The 15,581-nt window shown below is 38.1% G+C and overlaps 1 protein-coding gene across 7 annotated transcripts in view; it reads left to right on the top strand.

Moving 5' to 3' along the window:
• PDZRN4 (PDZ domain containing ring finger 4) overlaps positions 1 to 15,581 on the top strand; it is a 264,705-nt gene that overhangs the window by 36,186 nt on the left and 212,938 nt on the right. The window lies entirely within an intron of this gene.

Below are 15,581 nucleotides of genomic sequence, written 5' to 3'. Positions count from 1 at the left end.
CTTTCCAGACTTGGGACAAGGCAGAGAAGATGGCTTGCTAAGCACCCCTGTTAAACCTCCTAAGCAATTGGAGGAAGTACTTCCTGCTGTATGATAAGAAGCAGAGCATCTCTTGCTCTCACCTGGATCACTACAGCACTTTCATGTAATATGCTAGCATAGAATTTTCAGTTTGCTCCTGTGTATGCAGTTTTTCTCATAAAATCATATAAATAATAAAAGAAACCAGTAAGTCAGTTGGAAGAATAGGTTGATGTCTAGCCTGCACGTGTACCTGCAATTAGCCCTGTAAGAAATCTCAGAGGAGCAGTTTCCAAGGGTGACTGAAATAGGCTCCTTAGGGTGCTGCCAGGATGGCGTTTCCCGTCCCAGCTCTGACACAACTCCCAGTGACAGCACGTACTGCTGGCTGCTGGCTTTGTTTAGGCCATGTCACTCCAGCTTTGCAAGTTCAGGGGAGGCTTAGAAGCATGGTGGGAACTTGCCAGTGGGATGGGTGTTTGAACAAAGACGCATGAAATAAGTGGATTGGAAGACAAATGCAGAATTCTGCTGCCGGTTTCTTGTGTTATCTACCTGCCAAGGACTAAAAGCATAAGCTAAGAGTGTTTGAGTGCTGGCATTGCTTTTAAAGTTGGGAGCCTAGAGCAGTGTATGAAATCAAATGAATATATTTTTTTGGAAGAATAAAGCTTTTGCTCTTAGCTGGCAGATAGATGCATTTCTAGGAGACACAAGTGGGCTGAGCAGAACTGAACTTGCAAGGTATCTATTTCCCTGAGGTATACAAAAGCTTTCAGGTCCAATTTTTTTTTTTTTTTTTTTGGAACAGCAGCCTTATTCTGTAAAGATCTATTTTCATCTGACATTACTATTTCACGTACCACATTGTGTTTTGGGTTCTTTTTTTTACAGACTGACCAGCTATGTAGTTTCATGCATTTGCTCAACGCTTCCTGCTTTAATTTATTGTGCTTTTATAGTGTCTTGTTTTTTTAAGACAAAATGAAATGGTTTTGGAAAAAGGAAGAATAAAATCACAAACCAGTGTTTCAGTGTTTCAAAATAAAAAGAGGGAGAGAAAAGAAGTAATTATTCCTCCAAGCTAGATACAGGAAACAGCTGGAGTCAGAACATTGAATTTTTCATTGCCCATGCATAGGTATCAATGTCTTCTTGCACTGGGATGCCCTGCCAGCTCTGATGTGGTTTGTTGTGAAAGATCATTCTGAAAACTTTTGCTGTGAGGAAATAATCAGGGTGGTGTAACTATTTCAAAAATGTTGGCAGGTATATGGAAGATGAGTTTTAGTGAGAAGTTGATATGAAGTGGAACTTCTTATTGTTTGCTTTTCCCTTTTTTGGTGATCTGATATAATGGGTGATATTTTATGGGGCCATTCTTCAATAATCAAGAGCAGAAGGAACTGATATTATTTGAAGAGCCTTTGATAACTTAAGTCATTTGTTTGGCAATGGGATGCCTGGGGTGCTTCTAGCAATGTGTATCTAATGGGCTAACAGACAGAGCTGTCCCCTTAAATCAGTAAATCTGTTCTCAAGGCATACTGCTAAATAAAGAAGGTAATTTGTTTCAGTGGTTTATCACATGTTTAACAAAAATTAACTGCACATGATTGACTGTGGTGAGTTATGCACATTTCAGATGACCATCTCGTGGGCAACCTAGTGCAGCAAATGGATTTCACAGTCCTGTGGCACATGGAATTGAGAGCCAAGGCTGGTAGAAATAAGTAGTGTTGCCTTTTATTTTTTTATATATATATATATATATCTCATTATCTATGCAGCAACATTGCCAAATAATTAAGGTATTTGAAAGAATGCCAAGAGAAGGAATCAGATTTCTTCCTTGAGGTGTATTCTAAGTGTAAAAGTGCCACACAAATGACTGGAGTTGCTGGAAGTTTTTGAGATCCATAGGCCCAGGCCATAGACCTCTGACACTTTCATTTGAAGAAGGTTGGGGATTTTTTTGGGCTTTATCCTCAGGGGAGCATATTTTGTGCATGAGGACCTGAAAGCTGAAACAGATGCCTGCATGCTGGCAGCGTGGTGGTGCTTAAGAGTTGACAGGGTGACAGCCCCAGATCCCCTGTGCCAAAGGACTGCATGAGGGAGGGTCACAGGACCCTTACTGATTGTTTTCACTTTTCTGCTGAAGAATAGGTTTCAGGCACAGCATTACACTCTTTATTAAAAGTTAACCCCTCTGTGAAAAAATTACTCATTTATGCAGTGTAAATATATTTCCAGGACTCCTATTATAAGCCCAAAATTATCATTATTTATTCAACAAGAATAAATCCTTACGAATTACTTCTATGTAGCAGGTTCTTGCAGATGTCATGGTCTTCTGATGCTTTCAGAAGTTTATAACCAAAAGTCTGGCTCCCTAAAATTGACACAGCATCATGTTTTCAAGGACTACAAGTGTTACATTCTGTAAAATGCATCTCATAAAACTAGATGAGCACTGATATCTGTGACTCCCAACATGAAACCCTTGGATATGAGCAGTATTATAAAGCCACCTAAGCTCTAACTTTTGGATCTCTGCCTTCTTCCTTTCCACCCTGCCTCTGAATCCTGTCAAGAGGGGACAAGCAGCAAGCAATGCACAGGGCTGTTTATTAGTCTGTGCTAGTTAAAAAAATTCTGTTTGCTTCTAGGAGAAAATTATATTATTAAAGTATGTTTAGAATGGTTCTCATTTGTATAGTTTAGTATAATTTTACCTCCCCTTTACTGTATGCTAATCATTCCTAGTGAGTAAATTCATTGCTCATCTCTGTTCATGCTTGATTACCTCCTCAAGTCAAGGCAGCATAAAACAGCTATGACCCTTAGCATTGTTACTGATACACACAGGTGTTTCACCTGCTGCTATTTTTATCTGTACTTGTAGTTCTGAGCAGGTAATGCTGAAAGCAGCTCTTTCCATATGGAGGAAAACTTGCACCTCAATTTGCAGACAGTTCAGCTTCACATAAATATGGCTCCACATTGGCCAGGTCTCCAAGCACAGTACTTAATGCCTAGTTACCAAGCTAGTCAGAACTAGTTCTTTGAGTTATTTTTTGTTTGTATGATATTAGTTTTACAGATATTGGTATGTGATGTCCTCTGTTTTTAAGCCCAGCTTTAAAATAATAAAACAGTCCTGTGATTGATTGTTTTTCTCACATAACCTTCCATTCTGTAAGTCACTGTGTCTTGCAGAATACTCTTTAATCACTTCAATGCTGTATAGAAACAGGTTGTTTTGACCAGGAAAGAATTTGCAATCCAGACAGAATTTCTGATGGTTTTGGGTTTTTTTTTCCTTAAAAAGAACATTTTTTTCATCAATTTGAGGAAAAGGAGAAATTAACATTGCTCCTTGTTAATTGACATTGCCCAAGTAGGTTTGCCAAATAACAGAACAGCAATGAAAAACTTTGTATGCAAGTAAAAAGGGCTAGGTTGAAGTCCAAAATATTCATATGTGGAACTGTAAGCACATCATCAGCTAAAAGGCTCAAGTGTTTTTCCATTCCTTGCACTGCAAGGAAAAGACTTCTGTTCTTTAAATCTCAAGTGAAATAAGAATATTGGTCCTTCTGCATTTTAGTCAGTTGATTCTCATGAATTAAGTAGGCATGATGGAGAAGAAGGGAAAGGAAACCATTTTTAGTCTGAGGTCTTTAAGTCTGAAAAATAAGACAGCTGCATTTATATATCATGACTGTGTATTTTGTTCATGCAGCCTGAGCTCCATAAGTGGATGATAAATAAGGCTTCATCCTGTATTCCATGTTTCCCTTTGTTCTTTCCAGTTTTTTTGGAGAGTATTCACACAATGGCTTTGAAGCACATGTCAGCAAAGCCAGTTTCAATAAAGATGAAGTCTTAAGGCTTATCCTGGCAGAAGTAACTTACATCTGCTAGTGCCTACACAGAGACTTTCTTTAACTATTGCCAGACTGCTGACTGTGCTGTGTGTCAGTCTTGTGATGTTTTATCTTCTGCATGTTTCTGTCATTACACTCACTATGTTGCTCAAGCAAAATCTTTGATACTAGTCATGTTTATTTGGCTAAGAATCTTCAGTGTCAGATTATGTCTGTAGAAGTAGTGAGTCTTAAAATGTCTTGCTGGGATCAGAGCCAGAAGATTGGGATGACTTTGAAACAAAGCTGCACAAGATGTGGCCAGTAAAATTTGTGTGGTAGCTAAGAAAACATAATATAATAACTAATTTTAGCGGTGTACCTTTCAGTGTATCAAAGTATGCCTTGGCTGAATTAATTTCTCCTAAATCTGTAACAAATTCAAAATATTACGTTGCAGGTAACCAGGTTTGGCACCTGCAATCATTGGATAACTCCTCATTAGTGTGAAAGATCCCTGGCATAATAAATTAGTGAAACCACAGGCTTAGAAATGTCTGTAGAATCTTTTCACCTCTCCCTCACCTGTTGAGATACAGGTTTTTGGACACCTGTAATCTTTCATCTGTCTGAGTAAATTTTTTAAGTCGGGTGTGACCTGGTCTGCATAACTTCAGCTGAATTGGAGCTATGCCCCCACTGGCTTTTTTACTGAACAGAAAGCCTTAGAATGCTTCTCCAAAAAGCAAGAGGTCCTGGTTGTGGTCTCTGGCTGAAAAGGATTGAATTTACCTCTCCAGGTAACTGCCCTTATTACTAAGGCAGAGGCTCTCCTGTGTTAGACCAGCAGCCACCCATCCTCCTCAAACAGAGCAGCTTGGTGCCAGCAGGTGTTTAGAGAGTCAGAATTATCCCGTGGTGATCTGGTGTGAAATAGTCACTAGTTCCAGGGAGCTGTATCTGGAATACTGGTCCTGCCCTTTCCCAGGTAAGTGCTTGTGACAATACCCAAGAATTTCCCTCTTTCTTCCACAATCTTGTGTCTTGCAAGACACTTTGTTTAATGATACTTGACTCTCTAACTTCATAGTGTCTTGACTTTGGGAGGGGAGATAGCAAATGCTGTTAACCAGGAAATCCTCTACCTAGGACACTTTCTTAAATGTGAAAGATGGGGTTCCCTAATTGAACAAATGCCAACACTTAGGGTTTTCCTCCTCTGTATTTTAACTCAAGCTGCAAGTGTTACCTGAAAGGTGGTTACTGCTGCTGTGTCCATTATCAAAAGGCCATGAGGGCTGGATCTCTTCTAGGTGGAGAAACTTACTGTTCAAGGTACTGTCTGTTCTGAAGCTGACTGTGGTTATCCTAGAATGCCTGAATTTTGTAATTGGTTGCCTCAGTTCACAGATCAGTAATCTACATTTGACTGGACTTCTACAGGTCTTTAGAGATGCCTGCATTCCTCTCTATTCACTGAACTAAAATGCAAATATTGTGTTTAGAGGAATAGATTATGTTCCTTCCAAAAAACACTTAAAATTCTAGAAATTCACTGTCTGTGTTTTAAAAAGAAAAATGAGACTGTGACCTAAAGCACTTGGGGTTTTTTTTGGTGAAGGGTATTTGTCTTACTAAGACTAAAATGCTTCCTGTCCTGAAGAACAGGAAGAAATAAAACAAAATTGTATTTAAGAAGTGGCGAAATTTGTGTAATAGAGTAAATAGTGAATGGCAAGATTTTATGGAAGAAATTAATGTTTTGATCTCTTAGTTGACTGATTGAAGTCTTACATCCATAAACAGGGAAAATATTATTTGATGCTTTTTTGATACTTGTATAGCACAGTATCATGAAAAAATTCTAAAATGCCTTGTTTTCTAAGATGTGGTGTCTTTTAATCTGACATCGAAACTTAGAACTTGCTGTGGATGCAGCTTTAGAGGGGCCCAAGCCTGTAGGAGGGCTTTCTATCTGTATTTGCTTGGTCTTGTACTCACAGAGAAGCCAGGCACATGTGCAAGTATAACGCTGCATGGTTTTTGTGAAAATATGTATGCTCACAGTGCTTTTATCTAAATAATGAGGGAAATGCCAAACGTAGTTGGGATATGACCATCAGATGAACTCTCCAACTAGTTTATTTGCAGAGTTGGTGTATTTGACAGATAAGGCAGTGTCGTCCTTTTCAGTAAGTCTCTTTAGATTGTGAGTCATGGATCTTGATCAGCAAGGTGCTCCCAGTGAGCAAAGAAAATTGATGCTGTGGTAGCTGGAATGGCACGAGGCAGATGGGGCAGAAGTAACAGTGTGAGAGTATTTCTGAAATGTGACCCAGCATGAAAGAAGTCAAGAGAGTATGTGAAATGGAAGTGGTGAAAATCACCTTCCACCCTGTTTTTTATGCTACTTCTACCATGCTGGGTGTTTGTGTAAGCAACTTAGGTTAGGCATGATGAAAGAGGCTTCAGGATCTTGCATGCACATGAATGTGCATAACCCCTGCTCTCCCATGAGATATTTCTATTTTGCTCTGAGTGTGGGGGATCTCTACAACAGATGGATCACTGTAGGAGCAGAAGAGAAAGAGTGAAGTAGAATGTGTAAAAAAAAAGAAAAATTGCAAGTTTACAATTAAAAGGTACAAAGCACCAACCTCAAGTTTCCATAGAAGTACTTTCTAGTGCTTGCTCATAAATAGGAAGTATGGAAGAAATGGAGGGCATGTAGGAATAGGGGCCACTGAATTGTCAAATTAGATCATCTATACATGCTGTCATGAACTCTGATAGGTAAATGAGGGGGAATAGTACTGGAGCAGAACTTTGATAACTTTGCTGGGTCTGCAGAGTTAGGTAGTTGCTAAATTGGCACCTCAGAAATGCTGTTAGGTAGGAAAGATTTTGGTTAACCTGTGGAAGAACTGTGTAATGTAAGAACCTGCAATATCCCATAAATGGTGTTGCTACCATGGGCCACAGATCCCTCGGCATCATGTGAAGACCTGGTCACACCCATCTCCTTCACAAGGTGTCTGATCTCACCCCTGAGGTGTAATGTGTCAGAAATTTGGCAAGTTGAAGCTTAGCATCTTCCTAGATGCCCTGTTTGATCTTGACTTTGCTGCATGTCATCTTTCTCTTCCTTTCCATGAGTATTTTTGGGTTTTTTTAAAGCTTTTAAGGTAAACCTTGCAAAACAAGAGTTAAGCATCCTTCCATCTTGCCCAGCAGCCAGAGCAATGCAGTTTTATATGTAGCTGAGGTAGTAGGTTTAGAGGAAATTATTGTTCGTGTGAAGTGTTCATTAAACACTTTCAGGAATGCATTAAACAACTTGCCTAACAGCTGTCAAATGCTGTTGCTTTCATCCCCTTCCCAGGAAGAGAAGGGCATATGAAGGGGGAGTGTTTTGTTTAGGAATTTTCCAAATAATTGCATACACATATATTTGCATGTCAGTGTCTATTTATGTTAAAGAAGACAAGATCATAGAAAAGTATCTTTATTGCTGAAGGTGCAAGGTTTTGTGTGAAAACCCTTCTCTTGGATCTTTGCTCTGGGAGTGATCTTGGGCAGCCCTGAAGAAAGTGCTTTCTCCTCCATTGATAAGCCAAATCTCCATGACAACTGGGCTGTAGATTGTGTACCATTGCCTTGGTCTTGGTCCAAGCCTGTCTTAGAGATGTGGTGACCTTGATGGTTGCTGTGGAGCTAGGTACCCTAACCTGGTGAACTATGGAAATCTGAGAGCAGGAAAGGCATTCTCCAATGACTTTCCTTAGCCTTGTCAATTACATAGAGAGCAGAAAGGTCAGAAGCTTCAGAGAGGACTTTAGGATGCATCACGGAGATCTAACCCTTTGAGGCTCATGTGATCAAGAGGAATGGGAATAATTGATGGCAAGCCCAGCTATGGAAAGCTCTGATAAAGTCTGAGACCATGCTGAGTTTGCTGCTTAGAGCTGAAGGATGTGCGAAGAAGCCGTGTTTCTCACAGCACATACTGCTGGCACCCAGAAGCTCTTGGCATTTTCAGAAAGTGAAAAGAGCCTTCTTCTGCCTTTCATGACGGTTTCTCTTTATTGTGGTTGAAACAACTTCACAGTTAGAGGAGTTGACAGCTTACATGTGTTGTGTGAATGCAGAATCTTCTTAAGTCACTGAAGTGATTGTTGCAATCCCAAGGATATGTGCTTCAAGGGCTTTGATCTCTTCTTTTTCTTAATCAGCTAGTTATATTTTTAAGGAGTAGGTAATCACTGTTGTCTGTAATTGGAGGTTGAATGAAAAAAGCCTTTAGTGCTGAAATGCTCTAAATGAAGTAATTATTCAAGGCTTCACATAAAATTAATGATCCGGTTTTTAAGAAGCTGTGAAATACAGCAGTGTGCTGAATGGGAGAATGCTCCTCCTTAGAACTTTTGAATAGGAGTAGTAAGAAGCATGTACAGCACTATGCTTTCCAAATGCTTTGAAAATAGAAGTGATAATGTTAAAAAAATTTCTTTGGTAACTTCTCTCCAAAATTAAAAATTCTGCAGCATTTGAAACCATTAGTTTGGAAAAACTAATTTTCTAATTTGCAAGAGCAGATGTGGTAAATTCAAACCACCAACAAAGACTATGCTTAGTAAAATCAAATATACTAAGCAAAGTACATTAGTTTCTAATACACAGACATTTTGGTAAATATATGTCATGTTTGGAATTGCAAATGTAATTTTACAACTTTTTATGTAGCCCCAACTTCATTGAATCACAGCTGCCGCAGGAAAGGAGTACAGAATGACTCAACACTGTTTCTTAATTCAAATTATTTTGGAAGGCATTTTCTTTATGAAATATTGTTGACAAAATAAGTCATGGCTCCTATGTTTATTTACATAGAAAATTTATGCATGTTATGTACAGGATATGTTTTTGCATATTTTTTTCTTTGAGAAAAATATTTGTCTTTCAAGTATCAAGACTGGGAAATAGAGAGGGAATGGGAGAAATGAGGAAAAAACATTCAGAACTGTTGACATCCTGCTGATTTCTACTTAGTTTTTAAGTATGGAAACCTTATTTGAAGGTGATTGTATTCTAGACACCTGTTAAATGGTTTAACAACTTTAAAATTGGGTGACTTCTGATTGTGTCTAGAAGAGGTCACCCAATGTGGGAGAAGTTCTGAAATGGCTTGATAGAGAATACGAGATTTTTTTTTTCCCTTTTTCTTTTTTCCCTCCCTGTTTGGAGCATCCAACATTAGAGAGACCCAGAGGCTCAGAGCTTGCTCATCTGTTTCCAAGTACAGTCTCTCAATCTTGCATTTGTTTCTTTAACCACGCTGATCAAGAGGGTAAATATCTGAAGTCCTTCCAGCAGCTTGTGGGAAGAAGGCATGCTATTTTAAATGGAAGGGATTTGCTGTCTTGAGTGAATTAAAACATCTGGATCCCTACACTTCTCTGTTGCAGTCTGATTGATTTAGGCTAGTCCTTGGCACATGGCAAACATGGAGCCATATGGTCTTCATGCTGTCAGCAAAATTTTTGTGCACATACCTCTGCCTGGCCCCCAGCTTTCTCTGGTAGCTGCTACTGGGACCTAAAAGATAAATGTTCCAGGAGCTTTCAGGCTGTTGTGCCCTTCTTGAGCAGATTAGCTGCATTTTTTTGAGGTGTGCAATGTCCAGCATTTGGACTAGAAAGCTGAATCCTTCACTTCCCCTGCAGTGCTCAGAGCCCTGATCCAAATCAGATGCCTCGTGCTAGGACCAGATGTGTAGCAGCACTTTCTACCTTATGCTTTAAGTCTATAACTTACACTTCTAAATTGCACTTACATTGCATGTTGGTTTTTTTAAATTTCTCCATAAAATCTCCAAGTGCTCGGCACAACTGGTTTTTAGTGTGCTCTAAGTGTGTAATTATATGGAAAACTGACTGTTTTGAGAAATATTTAAAAAGAAATTTACTTTCTAGAAACCAAGAGAATGGTGTTAAAGCCATTATGCTCCTTCTAGCACACCTTTTAATTTTTTTTCTTTGAGTGGTAGGCAGAATAAGTATGATATTTTTCAAAAATTTTCGGGTTCTTCTGTGTTTCCAAATACTCAAAATACCTTATTTTTTTTTAACAAGTATTTTTAATGATTTCTCTATTTTTCATTTTTATTTAAAAATAGAGCAGGGAGAGTCTGAGTACTAGAAAGAATATTTCTATTTTTTTCAATATAAAAAGAAACTGGAAGAAGGAAAAATGGTTCATATAATTGTTTTTTTAAAAACTCTTATTACTGCTAGAATTTCTCATTGAATAAATGCAGACCACTGTTTTCAGCCTTCTTTTCTAAGTCATTTAAGTACTGTGCCCTTGTACTAAGAATGTGGGGTTTTTATGTATATTTTTTTTCCTCCCTGCTATGGGGTAATGGAAATCTAAAGGATCACTATTCATCACTGAGCCCAGAGATTGAATCTTCTAATTAGCACTAACCACGGATAATATTTTAAAGATTAAAGAACACAATGACATTTCAAATACTTTTCAGAGAGTGAGCTGTTCAGACAGTGCTGTTAATACCTTAGCAGAGCTACTTAAGAACAAAGTTTTCATCCAATTCCCTAAACTCGTCATGTGTTGGTCACAGCCCTGCAGTCCATTACAGCCATTCTGCTGAGGGCATTACCAAGTGTTTCAGGGAATTTTAGTAGAAAATGAAGAACTGGATGGGTACATTATTGACTTCTTGCATTGCATTTGTCTCTCTCTTCTTATGTACTTTAAAACAAAAAAAAAAACCTACTCCTGCTTTCTTAATCATAGTTGCTACTTAGTGTATGAATGCCCTGTCCTCTCAAAGAATTTGTCTATTCAGCTTTGAGCCATTGAAGATCTGTTCTGACAGGAAAAGCCTGAACTCCATAATCCAGTTGCTAAGTTTTTCCTTTGATTCATCCACTAAAAAATGAAATAAGATGTAAGAGGCTAATAGAGGACTGGATAGAGAAATGTGTGGTAGACTACTACAAAACAGTGGAGTCCAATTATAAATTTCAAGCACCGTCATTGGTGCTGCTTTTTCCAATTTTAAATTAGTTGAGCTTTCCCTGAATTCATGTATTGTGCATTTTACCAATAAATTGTCACTCGTGCGCCGAGGTTGGGGCAGGAACAGACGAGAGGCAGGATCAAAGGCCAAGAAGGACTTTATTCAAAAGAACCGCACGTTTTTTATAGAGTGGTACGATAGATTCTATTCTATTGGCTAACTAACAAAAGCATCTTTCTCACTCACTGTCCTTGAGAGGAACAGAAAAATGAAGAAGAAAAACAGCACCTGCATATTGCTTATAGTCAACATTTATCACATCTTTCCAGCTCCCTAAAACTTCTCACAAGCCGCTGTGAGAAACGCTTGCCGTTTCTCTCTCCCTGTCCCATGGCATCCACAATAAATGACTGTCCAAACCATGATGAATCCAATTTACTAAGCAGGAGAACAATTGTAAGTGATGTTCACCAGCCAGTGCCAAGCTATCTACCTGATGTTTACTTGTTTGAGTGCTGATCATGTGTTCAAAGAGCTGCAAAAAGCCCAACAAACCAATCTAAAATTAGAACCTAGAGCACACAGGACATTTGAGATTCATGCTGTCTATGGATAAATATCTCAGCATTTTCTCATTCTCCCAATATTGAAGATGAGTTAGACATGTATTTTCTAGCAAAGGTGATTAGTTCAACCTGAAATATTTCACTTGGTGATGTTTGAGTTGTGAGATTCAGCTGAAGCAAGTGTTTGTGATGCATCTAAAACACTTTGGAATTTTCACGTGAACCAACATATTTTTAGTGCTTTTTAGTGCTTTTGAGGTTAAATTGTTGGGATAATGCTCTTTGTACAGAGGTCTTTGCTATTTAAAACCAGAACAAACCTTACTGAATCTTGTTTCATTCCAGAATGAATAAAATTTAACATAAAATAATATAATTTGGTTTATTCTTCTTTGTATATTATGTCTCACATGGGTCTGATATTCCATTCTTCTGGAATCATATAATTCATTAATTAAATAGAAACTCATAATATGTAAAATGCCAACATAAGTACAAAGAGAGAAATTCAGGTACAAAACTGGGCTTAGAATCTATTTCCTATGCAGTGGTACTCCTGTTTGAGGTGGCCTGCTCCAACTCAATAGTCCTAATGTTACATTTCTCAATGTTACATTTTTCATAAAACTAACCAAACAAAATAGGCATACAACAACAAGATCAAACTTTATTCCACGTTTCAGATATTTCAATTTGTAAATTTTGAACGTTGTTACTCAAAATCTGGCAGGAATTAGCATGAAAAAGGATGCAACTTGAAATGCTCTAGTTAAACCCTCCCTATTTAGGGACTAGCTTTGAAATCACTTAACATATGGTTTTATGTCATATCCAGTCCTGTTAATCTCTACATCTTTACAACTGGAGTAAAGTAAACCCAAGTGTAGGATGGCAGTCTGTGTCCCCTGAGGGGATGGTTGGTGCATCTCTGGTTTAGCTGGCTCTGCTGTGGCAGAAGAATGAACCCCTGCGTCAGCCGAGAGCGGGTGCTGGATCTCAGCTTTGACTGTTCCCTGTGCCTTTGTAGAAGTAGCAAACTGATATTGGCAGTTTGTGGAGGAGTCTGAGTAGGTGTTTGTGGAGCTGTGGTGGTGGGTTTTAGCAAGTGAAGATGCAGATGTGTGTTTGCAATGGTTTGGGGCAGCAGCCATCGAAAGCAGCAGAGCCGTGCTTCATTTTTCGGTAGTCTTCAGAGAGATGGAGTTTGTTCAGAGAAACAGACCATGCAAAGATTGAGAGACTGGTACTGAGACTCCTATTGGCAGGAAAACAGTAAGAACTATTCCTCAAAGAAATTTTTATTTGAACTTTTGTTGCTTTTGGGTTTAGTATTTTGTATAGAGATCTAAGTTACAAAAGGGAAGGAAGGCAGCATATTTTATCAAACTAAGGCAGTTGTAAAATTTTGGTAGGGTTTTGGGCAAATAGTGTTTTCATTAAAACTGGCATGGAGAGGTTTATTATGTATTTTTACTTAAGATAAGTTTATCTGAGTTTTTTGGTGTTTTTTTGTTTGTTTGTTTATTTTTGGGTTTTGTTTTGGGGTTTTTTGGGTTTTCTTTAGACCAGGACTGACAAATTAGGAGATGTGGGGATTGCTTCCTGCAAAATAATATTTCCTTTTCTTAGTTGTCTTCAATGATTTGTGTATCCAGAGTTTATTCAGGAGTTTCATGGTTGAATGTTTCCACTCAGTTTCAACAAGCATATGTGGGCACTGAATGAGCATATCAGGTTTTAGGATACACACATGGGAGATGCATTGATTCTGAGGGGCAGTATTAAAAACTACATTTGGAAGATGTTGGCTGTAGGAGTACCTTGGAGCATTTGAAGGCTGTACAGAGGAAACAGGGAACGCTTGGCAGCAAAAGCATAAACACCAGTGTAAACTGTAATCATGAAATATCAATGTAAAAAATGAGTCAGACTAAAAGAAAGTTACAGATGTTTAATGTTCAGAATCAATTTCTTATAATACTTTTTAGTGGAAGGTCTTGTAGCATTTTATTTGATACAGTTCAGATATTAATGGGCTAACATGTCAGACACAAGGGGATAATATAAAAGGAACAGCTGAAGTTTTATCTATTAAACAGACTTTTCCAGTCTGAATTTTTTTTTTCTTTCCATGGTTTTTCAGCTGTGCACTCTGGATATTATTTAACATCCCTTGCAACTGTTTTCCAGCTTCAGCCACTGCATGACTGTAAAAATGTGCTTTTGGGATGGGACTGAAAATTCCTTGTTACAGTTTGTGAGCTGTACCTTTCTGTGTTTAGAAGGTAACTGCTATTGTTTTTCAAACTACTGTTTCACGTGTGAGGATTTGGAAGTGTTTAAGATCCAAAGGCACTGTGAGTAACAAACTAGAAGAGAATGGACTATTTTCAGGAAGGGACCTACTGCAATCATCTAGTCCAACTGCCTGACCAATTCAGTGCTGAACAAAACCTAAAGCATGTTATTATTAGAGTCTCTTTCTCAAAGTCTAAAACTGTAACCATTTTAAAGGATTTCTTTTTTTTTTTTCAAGTGCCAGTGTTTGCATGAATACTGCAATACAACTTTCAGTCTGCAAACAAAGCCCTGTTAAATAAATTTGCAGTAAGAGAGATCATCAAGGTGGGGAGGGTGAAGGATGACTGCCTTTTCCTCCCCTCCGTGCCATGCAGTTCAGAGCAATGCATAAGGAGTGGTGGGCAGCAAAAGAGACTGACTTAAATGCATGCACTCATTATTTCCTCCAGTAACTCTTCAAGAAGTTGCGAGGTTTTTAAACTGTTTTGTAGAATTCTGGTAAATCAAAATTTATCAAAATTTCATGTCTTCTTGCTCCAAAATGAGATAGCAATGCAGTGATTAGGACTCTTATTTTTGTAGATAACCAAGAAAATGCATGTATTCTCCTGAGGTTACTGGTCTGTGAAAAGTTTTTGAAAAGTTGAACTTTGAAAAGTTTTCTGGAGAGTCTGTGTGCATTTTGGTGTTGGGGACTTGCACAGAGAAGCAAACTGCAGTGAAATCTTCTACAAGTGTGTACCTTGAGGTGAATCAGCCACACTTTTATATATATATTTAAAATATTTCAATTGCTGTATCCATAATGACATGTAAATATACAAGAAATGGATGTTTATTTGTGTATACGTAGTTATCCAAAATCACCTGCGAGCTGAGGAAGTTCAGTCTGGCATAAATATTTGCATTTACTTGTAAAGTTTATTTAAAAAAACTTGTTTCAGGCAATTTGTGTATTAGGTAAAAGGGTTTTTTTGTCATCTTGTTAATAACTTTTTTCCAAGAAAGAGAAATCAGTGCTTTTTAAATCTTAAATTACATTGGTCTGTTAAACACAAATGCTCTATACTGATTGAAAGCCATGGGTAAATGTAAAGAATAGTAGACCTATGGGTTTTCTTCTTACTTCATACTTTTATCTGAAATCTTACTGTAGGAACTTGATTTTCGTACTTGATTTTGACAATAGAGAAAATGTTTTCAGTATTTCTCTGTAAAATACTGCTGAAAATATTTCAAAAACTTTGATTGCTTCTTGCACATCTGTAATCACTTATGTTTTTCACGTAATGCTCAGACCACTGCATGTTAATGGCAGTTAGTTGAACTGAAGAAATAGTGACACTTTTATTGTATTTCTCTTTATTTCCTGGAGATTAACTCTGTTTTTCTTCTCCTCTGCTCATACATCTGACATATTTTCTCATGTTCTTGGTGCACTCAGCTCTGAGTGAGGGACCACAATCATCTGAAAGAAACCATTCTTATCTGTTCTTATTTTTTATGCACTTGTTTGCTGCTGTTTGATAGGGCTGTTAGAGAAGGTATTAAAAGTCAAGGACCACATGACTGAAGCTTTGAGCTGCTCTCAGTAAGGAGAGGAAGGTGGTCATGCTCCTGTGTGAAGAGTGAGGCAGGAGATGCTAGGAGCAATTGGAGAAGAGTCCAGCACTCTCCTGTCTTGTTATCAGCAGCTTTATGTGGTTAATTATTGAGTTTAATTCTTGTCATCTCCATATCTTCTGTTATCCTAATTGCTTGGCAAAGACTTTGTTTTAC

This window comes from Haemorhous mexicanus, chromosome 5 (genome assembly GCF_027477595.1).
Source record: "Haemorhous mexicanus isolate bHaeMex1 chromosome 5, bHaeMex1.pri, whole genome shotgun sequence".
Taxonomy (NCBI): domain Eukaryota; kingdom Metazoa; phylum Chordata; class Aves; order Passeriformes; family Fringillidae; genus Haemorhous; species Haemorhous mexicanus.
This window is presented reverse-complemented; position numbering and strand designations above follow the sequence as displayed.